The sequence below is a fragment of the Terrapene carolina genome, unplaced genomic scaffold, assembly GCF_002925995.2.
Source record: "Terrapene carolina triunguis isolate 2854851 unplaced genomic scaffold, T_m_triunguis-2.0 Scaffold17, whole genome shotgun sequence".
In the NCBI taxonomy this organism is placed as follows: Eukaryota; Metazoa; Chordata; order Testudines; family Emydidae; genus Terrapene; species Terrapene triunguis.
This window is the reverse complement of record NW_020664368.1, coordinates 507,786-520,692: the sequence shown is the minus strand read 5'-3', so window position 1 is coordinate 520,692 and position 12,907 is coordinate 507,786.

The following is a 12,907-nucleotide window of genomic DNA, read 5'->3' as shown; positions in this document are numbered from 1 at the left end:
GAGCATTCCATGCTGTCAATAAACACAGAAAGGTAACCATTTCAGATACAAAGAGCCCAGTGATCAAAATGTCTGATCAATTGCCACTGAAAGTTAAGGAACTAACAAACAGGAAAATAGATGAGCATAAAGTTTAGCAGTTTTATATCTTAACACCCCCTTTGACATAAAAGGCACTTTCCATTCAATCTGGAATATAGGCAAGAAGCTTTTAAATGTCAGAGGTATCATCAGCTCTAGGGAGCTGAACCAAACGTCTAAATAGCCGAAAGAAATATTCTTCTATTTGTGTTTTTCAAATAAGAAATGGCACTTTCCAATTTTTAACATTAAGGGCTTTTAACTGATGCCTGTTAACATGGCATTATTTTGCCTGATTCTTGAAAGAAAATATTGAGGGGGAAAATAGACACTGAGCCCAAACTTAGATTAAATTTGATCCTGGTTAAATGAAGCTTATGGTACATTTAACTGCTGTGCAAATCACCTGTTTACAATACTGTTATCAACAAGCTAACAGGGCTGCTTGGGTTTCCTGATGCCATAGACTATTATGTCCAGTCCAGTGACAGATATGGAAAAAGGAAACTCTTTACAGGTCTCCACTGTATGAGATCAAAACACTATAAATAATGCAACAAATGCCATCTCTATAGTTATCAGAGGGGTAGCCATGTTAGCCTGTATCCACAAAAACAATGAGGAGTCCGGTGGCACCTTAAAGACTAACAGATTTATTTGGGCATAAGTTTTCATGGGTTAAAAAACCCACTTCTTCAGATGCATGGAGTGAAAATTACAGATGCAGGCATGAATATACTAACGCATGAAGAGAAGGGAGTTGTACGTGGCAGAAGGCATTGCTGGCAATTGGGTCCAGTATAAGGTATAAGTTACACCACAGTATGCCAAAATTTTTATGGCTGAATTAGAACAACGCTTCCTCAGCTCTTGTCCCCTTGTGCCCCTCCTCTACTTGCGCTACATTGATGACATCTTCATCATATGGACCCATGGGAAGAAGATCCTTGAAGAATTCCACCTGGATTTCAACAATTTCCACCCCACCATCGACCTCAGCCTGGACCAGTCCACACAAGAGATCCACTTCCTGGACACTACAGTGCAAATAAGTGATGGTCACACAAACTCCACCCTATACGGGAAACCTACTGACTGCTATACTTACCTACATGCCTCCAGCTTCCATCCAGGACACATCACACAATCCATTGTCTACAGCCAAGCCCTAAGATACAACTGAATTTACTCCAATCCCTCAAACAGAGATAAACACCTACCAGATCTTTATCAAGCATTCTTAAAACTATAATACTCACCTGGGGAAGTGAGGAAATATATTGACAGAGGAAGATGGGTACCCAGAAGTCACCTACTACAGGACAGGCCCAACAAGGAAAATAACAGAACACCACTGGCCATTGCGTACAGCCCCCAGCTAAAACCTCCCCAGCACATCATCAACAATCGACAACCTATCCTGGAAAATGATCCCTCACTCTCACAGACCTTGGGAGCCAGGCCAGTCCTTGCTTACAGACAACCCCCCAACCTGAAGCTAATACTCACCAGCAACTACACACCACACCACACCACAGAAACACTAACCCAGGAACCAATCCCTGTAATGAACCCCGTCGCCTACTCTGTCCCCATATTTACTCTAGCGACACCATCAGAGGACCCAACCACACGAGTCTCACCATCAGGGGCTCATTCACATGCACATCTACTAATGTGATATATGCTATCATGTGCCAGCGATGCCCCTCTGCCATGTACATTGGCCAAACCGGACAGTCTCTACGTATGGGTTGCAAAGGCAAAGACAAGGACTTGAAAAGTAGGAAATGCCCCCTTGTGTATCCAACCTTTGGGCTGCATGAATCAGGGGTCCTATGGTGGTGGTGGGGGGAAATAGTCTAATGTAATTAGACTGTATTACCGGGCTGGTCTACGCTGGGGGAGGGGGGATCGATCTAAGATATGCAACTTCAGCTACGTGAATAGCGTAGCTGAAGTCGAAGTATCTTATATTGATTTACCTTGGGTCCTCACGGCGTGGGATCGACGGCCGCAGCTCCCCCATCGACTCCGCTACCGCCGCTCGCTCCGGTGGAGTTCTGGAGTCGAGAGGGAGCACGTTTGGGGATCGATATATTGCGTCTTAACGAGACGCGATATATTGATCCCCGATAAATCGATCGCTACCCGCCGATACGGCGGGTAGTCTGGACGTGCCCATAATGTATATATACAAGGCTGAATTAAGAAGACATCTGTAAATTTGGCATTTCCAAACATTCAAGCACTTGCCTTTGGAACCTGGATAACGTTCTTTTAATGTAAAGTTTTTGTATGTAATTTTCTAGGGTTGTTTTTTTTTTTGTTTTTTTTTAAGAATGCCCCATCATTCTTCATGAGTAGGGTGTGAAACCTGAACTTCTAGATAGCACAGACTTCTGCCATTTGAGTTACAGAACTAATTACATCAGCTGGCACTAGGGGAAGGCTGTTATCCCAGAATGGGGATGAACTGCTGATATCATGTGCTGGATCTAATGGGGTAGTCTGGGGAACCTGGCCTGTCACTTCTGTTCCCCACCCCCCAACACACTCAGAGAGGTGGAGAGCTCCTAGCTTATATGGAGCCATGCACTAGGTCTGGTGAGGATTATTACTGGAGTGGGGGAACTCCACACCTTATCCTTAACCTGCTGCTATGGAGGCCCCAGTGCAGTAAGTTGCGGTAGTGGAGCTCTTACTTTGGGGGCAGCATGAATCCAACCTTAGAATGCTTGCTTTCACATATTGTGGCGCACTGCCAAATTTTCCCGAGGAATGTGAGCTACAGCAGGGAGCTAGTGATTTTTAATAACTTATAACTCAGCCAAAGCTAAATAGAATTTGACGGGATAAAGAAAAGACATTTCTCTAGCTGGAGGGGTTTTTCCCTGCTGGATTTTAAGGCTTTCTGCAAGCCAGGGATGTGCTAGTGCATCTTAAAAAAAGTCACAAGAATCTTTTAATAATGGAATGTGTTAGGTACCCTAAATATAGGGGTCACTACCAGCTCCCTTTTAATGGAACCATTGACAACTATAAAAGGACTTTTATCTCTGCAGTCTTTGGGCTTTTTCCATGCATCAAGTTGACTGGAGCCCTAGCATAAATTGCACTGAGAGAGGGCCATTTGGTCTGTGCCATTGACCAAGAATTCAAAGAGGCCTTAGGGTCTAGCCTCCATCTTCTCCTATCTCTCGCCACATGCCAAGGAGTAGATGGCTTTTGAGTGAATTCAGGCTAAAACCACAAAGATTTTAATTAAAATAATCTTAAGAAAATGCCATATGAAAACATCACTAGCTTTAAACTGGGTAACAGCTTAGCCTAAATAAGGTTCAGTTTTGTGCACTTGCTGTGTAAGCAAGTATTCACTCATATCTAAAGGGCAGATGGCCATCTATGCCCCCCACGCTTTTGCCCTCTCTTGTCAACTTTGCTGCCTGTCAGAAATTGTCTTGTAAAACCTTCTGGAATCATTAACCCTTTAGTTCTGCTGGCTTGTGCTCTGTAGACACTGAACTCCCTAGAGTGAGTAGGTGTGAGATATTAATATACTTCCTGTTAGCCCATGGAACATCAGTTATAATGTTTGCACAGGTGGCCTTTTCTGGAAAGTGCATCTACAATGCAATAGTCATACTCTGTTTCTGATTTTTTCCATAATAGTTACACCCATTTTCCTGAAGTAAATTGGATGTCCTCCATCTCCTGGATAATCCCAGGTTAATTATAAAAACTTTTTTTGAGGTTTTGGAGATTTCAATTCACTATGCATATCTTCTCAACTTTTCCTTGGTCAGATGTTCTACATGCTTCCCTGCTCAGGTTCCCTTCTCAGGTTCATTTCAATCATATCTTTAAATATGGAGCAACCATATACTGTTTAAGTATTTCATCCTTTTTCATCTATGTCCATTATCAATTCTTGACAGCTGGAGCCCAGTCTGTCTCAGTAGTTTCATTACTTGCTAGACTGTTTATATATAAACCAACTCCATCCCTGGTGTAACTCCACTGCCTTTTGGTCAGGTAAACATTGCTAAAATAATAACTTTGCATTTTCATATAATTTACTGTGTTTAAGTCTGCAACCTTAATGTAACTTTGTTAATATAATTTTGCATTGGATTCTATATATAATACAAGATGGATGAAATTGCAAGTTTTATGGAACAGCTAATGTACTATTGATTTTTTTCTAAAAACCTTCTCAGCCTCCTATATAATATTCCCTTCAGACTTTCATGACTATATGAAATCAGCACTTTCTTATCAGATGCATAAATCAATGTCTTATCAGATTTATGAATTTATCAGCTATCCAGAAGATTTATGGAATGGACAGCATCTGATGCTATCTGAAATCAGTAAGAAAAAGAAAGGAAGGATTAACAATTCTCTTCCCATGAAGACTGCTTTGCGCTGACCTGTGGCATATTTATTGTAGGATATTCACCATATCATGTTAGTAACTAAACATTGTTGGAAAAACATCATGTATAACTTGGGGATGTCAGCTCAGTGGTGACTGCAACGTGCCATACTATGGTAGCATAGAGAGCTGTATTGCACTAGAAGGTTGGAATACCTAGGGTGTGTCCACACTAAGAAATAAGGTACCAGCTAAAATCCTAGCGAAGACAAGGCAATTTGTAGTTTTCACGTGTGTTAGCAGGTCAAGGTGAACACAACAGGAGAGATTAGAATTTGCCTCAACAGGCTGACACATTAATACTGCAACTGCCTTATCACTAGGATTTTACCTCATGTTAATTAGTGCGTTAGCTAACACAAAGTAGGAACTAGAGGTGGTCAGAAATTTCCCCATTGGAATGACTTTTTGATAGAAAACTCACCTTCCACAAAATCTCAATTTTGCATGGGGAAAAAAAATCACATTTTTCCCTTGGAAAATCTTTTCCAGCCCCACGGGTGCTGACTTTCTTCTTTCCAGGTGGGTGCTCCACACCTGGTCTGCCCTGAGGCCCCGCCCCCACTCCATCTCTGCCCCCAAGACTCCACCCTCACTCTGTCTCTTCTTGCCCCCTCTCTGCCCCCTCCTGCCAGCTCCTCTCACCCACCACTGAGCAGCTGATTGGCAGGTGGCTAGTGGGTGCTGAGCACATACTATTTTGTTCTGTGGGTGCTCCAGCCCAAGAGCACCCACAGAGTCAGCGCCTGTGTCTAGTAACTTGATTCCCCCACTCTCTGGGGGGAATTTCTGAATATCCCCTGGACAGGATTTCCAGTTTCTGGCCAGTTCTAGTAAGAACACACTTTTTTCTCTAGTGAAGACAAGGCCTTTGGGCTAGATGGAGCTGTAAGGCTCAGCCCTCAGTACGGTGAGCTAGGTAGTTATAGAATCCTGGTAGCAGCCCCAGGAAGGAATTGTGACCCAAAAATCACAATTTCCCCCTCTGCTCCCCTCTAGTTACAGGAGGCACGGGAAATTGCAGCCCTTGGGAGAGGGGACAGCTTAGGGCTTGTCTACACAGGGAAATTTACTGGAATTATTACATCAATATAATTATACCTGTATAGTTATACCACTATAAGGCCAAAACTTTGGTTGATGCAAGTTACATTGGCATTATGCCGCTGCAGTTAGTATATCACTTGTGTGCATGCATACTTGTCTCCTTCTGTCTGTGCTGCACGTACTCACCAAGAATACTTGTATTGATACACAGTGCAGCACACTGTGGGGAGATATCCCAGTAGGCAACCTGCCACACTCCAGTGCACTCTTTTGGGAGTACATTAATGAAGTAAGCAAGTAAATTAATGAAAAGTCAATAGCTGTGTCCTGTTAAGTTGGGGTGCCATCACTGTAATGGGAAATAAAGTTACACACTTCTCTGAGGATCCTTACCCTGAATCAGGCTCATCCCTACTCAACTGACTAGAGTGTGGTAGATTTTCAAACAGGTCCTAGCTTATGGCATAGCTGGATTCCCCAGTTGCATGTTCCCCATTCTCCTCCTCTTCTTCCTCCTGGTCCTCGCTGTTCATGCCAGGGACCTGTGACTCAAGGTCCTCAAAAATATCCACAGTAGTGTGTGGGGTAGTGGTGGGGTCTCCCTCAAATATGGCATGCAGCTCTTTTAAAAGCAGCAGGTTTGCAGCTTGGTGCCAGATCAACTGTTGGCCTCCGTGGCCTTCTGGTATGCCTGCTGCAGTTCCTTCGCTTTCACGTGGCACTGCTGCTTGTCCCTGTCGTACCCGTCTGCATCCCCCAGGCAATCTGCTTGAAGGTGTTCACATTTCTGCTGCTGGTCCATAGTTGTGCTTGCACAACCTCATCTCCACACAGGCCCAGGAGGTCCAATATCTCCTGCCTACTCCAAGCTGGAGCATGTAGCCAGCATGGTCAGCTGGGCAGTTGTGCCCAAAAATGGAGAGTTGCTAGATATCGTCGAGCTGGGCAATCAGGAACAGGCATTTCAAAAATTCACAGGGCTTTAAAGGGGTGGGGGGCCTTCTGGTCTCTGTGACCCCTTGATAGTGGAGTTCACAACTGCAACCAGAGTGGTCAGTCTTGGGCATTTTGGGACAGCTGCTGGAGGACTGTTAGGATAGATAACACAGTGTCTACACTTGGGCTTCATCAACCTCAGTACATTGACCATGGCTCAGTGCTTCTTCGGGGGGACGGGGGGGTGTTACTATGTTGGTACACCTCCAACTCTTGGGTTTAACAAAACACTAACTTTTTCTTTAACCAGAGTAAACCTAACATAAACATAACAATAGCATTCAGCAGCCCTTTTACTTCTTACTCCTGGGGAGCAATCCTAATCTTATACAAACCTGACAGTGCCTCCCTTCTGGATCACAGTCTAGCTTCCTGATTCCCTCTGTAATCCTGTTCCCTTTCACCTCAGGAGCTAACCGACCACCCTTCATGTTCAATCCCCACGAAGTTCCAAGTGGGCAGTGTGGGTGGAGCTTCCATCCAGGAGTCCTAGCAACTGCCTCTCTGCACCTAGCAGCAGATGTTCTTTTTGGTCTTCTTCCCACAACATGCCCCATCATGCAGTTTCACTTAACCACACTTATCCTATAACGTCATTTCATATCAGACAGTTTCAAGTTAATATAGTCCCTACTCCATCCCCTTCCCCCATCTATTTGTTTATGGGAAAGGAGTCTTACAGCCAGTCCTTTAGGAAGCATTTTAGCAACTCTGCCTTCTCATACATTACATCCCACATATTAGCAACAGAACCATCTGTAATCTCATAATACTCTATATTAAAACATCTTTCTTTATCCAGTGTTTCTATTAGAAGCTTTAACCATTCATCTTGTATGGTATTTCTTTGATGTAATTATAATATATCTGACTGTAGTTAACTGAAGATTTAATAACATCTCATTTTGTTTCCTCAGAAGAATATTAAAGATACTGGATCTCCAGTAAGGAAGAGCTAGCTCTGGAATAGCCTTAAATTGCCTTTGAATATACTTCTTTTGGATAGATATAAAATGCAAAAGTTTTTCAACTTTGATTGTGGTCAATCCATCATTTTGTGGCTTTTAAAAATATGTTTGGCTGGTAAATTTGCAGTGGCATAAAGCAACATCATTTGCCTGGCTCTACTTGGAAGCTCCAGCTGGTTGCAGCATGTGGCTGCCCACGTTTTAGTTAGGGTAGACCAATGACAGTACATTACTCTTGTGATCCAGAGTCTTCTCTGGGTGACATACAAGAGGCTCTTCATGAACTTCAAAGCTTTAAATGGTCAGGGCCCCAGCTGTTTTAGAGACTGCCTTCTCATCCAAACTCCGCCCTTACATCTATTCTTGGAGAGCCCTCTTCTTCATCTACATCTTACCAGGGTGAAGCTCAAGGAGGTTGGAAATAGAGTGTCCTTGGAGGTAGAACTTCTAGAATTTGATCCCTGGCTTGGCCACGTCCAAGGATTCTGCTGAGATTTAATCTTCTGGATTCTGTCTGCTATCTTGGATCTCATCAAGGAACCTGAGTCAGCTATTATGGAGGGTCATAGAGCATCTTGTTGCTGATTTTTGTGGTTCCTGCTTCTTTTCAAGCAGCTCGTCTAGACATCACAGTGAAGGGTGCTGTGCCTTAAAAATAATCTGACTTGTCTCCTGGGGCCTCTATCCATTGACTATAATGGATTTTGGATCAGGCCTCTGGTGTTGAGTATAATATTGATCTACCACTAGCAAAATTAATTAAGTCCTGTCTCCACAAGGTTTTATCCATGCTACTAGTTTTTTCTCTTAACTACAGTATTGTTTCTCTGAACATAATCCTGTGATTGGGAGTGCTGTAGGCAGTCATTGACTGGAACTAATCCCTTCCATGATGCAGAAAGGTCATGAATTTCAACAGTAAGTTCTCTTCTGTTTTCAAAACTGTTATTTGCTCCAATGGCAGAGAAGGTACTTAAGAGTGGGTGGGGCAACTTCCGCAATGTGCTAGATGGCAAAGGACGCACAAAAATGTTTTGTCAGATGCTGTTGGTAATGGGAAGTAAATTGTCAGGGACCATCTGCTGTGATTTGTGTATCTGTGAAACTGACTTGGCCATGATTATTCAGATGCATGTCAGAAGTCTGGTAACAATCTTACCAGTAGTTTCCTTTTGCTTTGTCTTTTCTAGTTGTCGTTCATATTTTCATCCTTCTTTCTTCTGAATTCCACGTGTATTTATGTATCCATAGATTAACACATGAATGAAATCAATTCAAAATTGACTCTTCAGTTTTATAATAGTAATATCTTGCCATCGAATATGATTTGTAATTATTCTAACATAGATGACAACCTCACAGCAGCCATTCCAAATCTATGGTTTATAAATTACTATAAATTATATTGTGTGTGTATATATAATTATAAACATAAATAATGAGTGTGTTCCTTGGAGGATTATTGAATTATGTTCCAGTTCCAGTTAACCCTAAATTTTAGAGCTGGTTCTGCTACATACTAGCTGTGTGATCTTAGGCAAAGGACTAAAACCTCTCTACCTTAGTTTTCTTCGTTTTCTCCACCTGTATAATGGGGGTGATGCCAATGTTACTTGTTTTTAAACTTTGGAAAGAAAGGTGTTAGTGACAGAACAAACTAGTTTGAAAAATGTCAGGTACTTTATCCAATCATTGCCACTCTTTTGGGGAGGGTTAGGGAGAGAACTTTCTATTTCAGCTCCAGTTCCTTCCTTGCTAGTGGATGTAGTGGCTACCACATTCTGCGAACTCAATCTTGTGTGCCATACAGTGTGTACAGTCCTGTTACTAGTCTGCATGTGATGGTGGGGATTTACATTTTGTGAAGCATTCAAAAGCTGTGGAGGTTCTAAAAAAGCCCCCTTAACATGCACATTAATTCAAGGTGAAATGATTTGGGGCTAGATTGTAGCTGGCCTCTGTGCAAGGATGAAATGAGCTTTCCAACTCACATGTTCACATACCTTGTTCAAGGACCAGCTGCAATTGCTAACTACCCCAGAAAGGGTAAGTAGGAGTGGGCACCAGGCAGGTAGTAAAAATACTACAACATGCAAATTGAAAAATCACCATTTGATTTATTACTTTTGTACATTACTGGAGTCTTAGTAATGTTTTCTGAATTTGCTTTACTTAGCCTGACCAGTCCAAGGAATTTAACTCAAACATTATGAGTGAATAATGGTCATGTTGGCAGAAAAGATGGTTTCCTTAGTTCATTTTTGTGTTTGTGGATTAGAATGCAACATAATTCCTGTTCAGCCTGTCTCAGTGGTCTGTTGTAATTGATAACCTGTTTATGGGCCATGAATGTTTATGTACATCCTAATTTAGAGAGAAGTTGAAATAAATTCAATTATCTTTAGTACTTTTCTTCCTTCAAATATTCACCGTCTGAAATTTAATGCAATCTGGCATGTGTGGGACAGAGCAAAATAATCAGTTAATTTCTCTGAAGTGATAGCATAATTTTCTACTAGTGATTTAGCAGTAACAAAGAACATTACTGTTAGGGCTTTCTACACTTGAAATGCTACAGTGGCACAGCTGAAGTACTGCCGTGCTGCTATAGTACTTCAGTGTAGACATTATCTACGCTGATAGGAGAGGTTCTCCTATGAGCATAGATAATCCACCTCCCCGAGAGGTGGTAGTTAAGTCAATGGATGAAATCTTCTGTCGGCCTTGGGCTGTCTATACCATTGGTTAGATCGACTTAAGTATGTCACTCAGGGGTATGGATTTTTCATACCCCTGAGCAAGGTAGCTGGATCACTCTCACTTTTTAATGTAAATCAAGCTTTAGAAAGGAACTCTGAGCTACTGTAGTTAGAGTTGAGTAGGAAGACTCCTCATCAACATGTGGAATAGTTATAATAATCAGTGTTTATTCATGAGTCTGTAGTAGTCTGTCTTGTGGGCCAGAAGGCCACGTTTTCAGGTGCCACATAAAGACTTAGGTTTTATAATCAGTGGTAACACTGTAGTGCTTACTAGGGGAGAGCTGCATTGTAAAATATGTTATATCCATAGTGCATCCCTCATCCACTGCCTCAACTGTGGGAGGCTTTGTCTGGGCCAGCAGTGGCAAGAGGACCTTTGGCCTCTTTAAGAATCACCCCCTCTGGCCTTTCTCCTCCTTTCCTCATGTGCACTCAGCCTCCTGGTGGTCTTGAGGAGGGGAAGGCAGGGCACTTGGCTGATTGGTTGGACAGAGGGGTAGCATAAGCCTTTTGGCTCTTGCACACCCAAGGGAAGGGCTTATAAACCCTTTCCCCTGCCTGGGGGCACCATTCTGCACTGGGAAGAAAAGCTTCTCCCCTCACCCACAAACCCGTGGGGTTAGAGTAGGACCAGTGTTTCGGTCCTTGCTGTGGGCTCATGCTAGTCATGGGTCTGGGAAGGAATTTTTCCCTCACTACCAGATTGGCCAGGGAGGTGCAAGGTTTTTGCCTTCCTCTCAGCAGCCCAGGAACCAGGTGGGTAGGTTAGATTGTAAAATTCATTTTGTCACAATTTGGCAGGTGCCCAATGCAGGTAGTAATTCAATGTGGGTCTGGGTCCCTGATAACTCAGAACTGGGTGCCAATTAGGAGAAGGCATCTCCTAATGGAGGTGGGAAATGGGGTTGGGACTCTCAATGTCTGGTATGGTGAGGAGACAATCTTCTCTCCTCCATCCCCTTAGCCTTCACACAAGGAGAGTGCAGGTCCCCATAATGGGGTCAAGGTTAACAAGGTGCAAGGCTGATGACAAACCTTCATCAAGTGGAGCAGAGAGGTGGGAGGCGGACAACAGCCCTGCCCCAGGTAGTACAGATAACATCCTTTCAGAGGTGAGTAGACAACTAAACACAATGTGAGTAAAACTGGAGAATGTAAGAACCAAATACATTAATTATATCCTCTATCACAGTGGCAAGGCTACCTATAAATGTAAATACATATGCAGATATTTTAAGATAGGGCTTAAGTATGTGACTGAAATCTCTGTCTTAATAGGAATTCAAAGGACTGCACAATCTGCCCCCAGAAATGCACGATGTTCCTTTTGATTTTTGCAAACTTAGGAACGGTGATGTGCTGCCAATATTTTAATGAGGGTTCCCTCAAAAATTTCCAGCCATAGCATCATCTTCCTATAAACAAGAAAGGAAGCAACGCCAGAGGGCAAACTTATATTAAATGCCTTAAGTGAGAATTGTACTCTGTTTAAAAAAAATTATAACATTGTATAACTAGAAAGAGGATAGGGACTGGGGTCTAAACACCTAATTTCCCCCACTTCCCCACCAACTAGCCTCCCATGTGACCTTTTTGTTTTGTTTTGTTTTGTTTTGTTAAACCTGCCACTGGAACACTGCAAAAGAAAACAGCTTTGCTCTGAGCAGTATTTTTACTTAAATCACCTGCTAGAGATCATTTTAGCAATAACCAGCAATGGGATGAAATCACTCTAAGGCAGGGAACTCATGTCAACCATTCCTACACTTTGGTGACATAGTTTTAACCAGGAAGTCCTGTGAGCAGCATTTAGGGTTGTTCAGAGCACCACTGCATATTACAATGTGACTTTCTTATTTAAACTATGGGAAAATGGCACTCACTGTCTGGATTTGGGTATGTAGTATTTACACCCGTATGTAGACGGGGTAACTAAGAAAGATGGTAAGGAAACTACCTGTGAATGTAATTAACATTAGGGGACATGGGGTTTGAGGTGATTTCCTCTAATGAACAAGTTAAGTAATTTTTTTTCTTTCTCCAAAGTATAAAGCTTATTACCCAACATTCAGTGACTGTTGCCCTGTTTTCTGTTCAAGAATTATACATGAAGTGACTTAGTTTTATGGAATTGTTCCTTATTCAAAACAATTTGATGTATCATTTCTATGTCCATATTTCAGTGTAGGGGTTGTTTTTTGTTCATATTTGCTTTGACTATTCCCTGTTTGTTTAAAAAAAGCCACCCCTAATTTGCAGTTTTTAATCTGAATGAATGTGCATGAATACTTTATTCCGTGGTTCTGTTTGCCCAAAGATATTGAACAAATTACAGTACATGTCGAAAATATCACTACAACCAGCTAAAAGAGCCAGTGATAACAGAAACAGAAGCTACTGCATAGCCATAGGAAAAGATAGTTTTAGGATGTTCTTAACTGTAAGGAAAATAATTATTGGTTAATGCTTTACTGTGGCGTCAGCTCTCTGTGGAGATGCACAAACTGTCCAGGACACCAGTTTCTTTAATACTACTCAAAATATCCCCACTTTCTAGACAGGGAGATACAACAGCAGTTATGGATGAATGTCCTTCCACTGAATTTAAAATAACT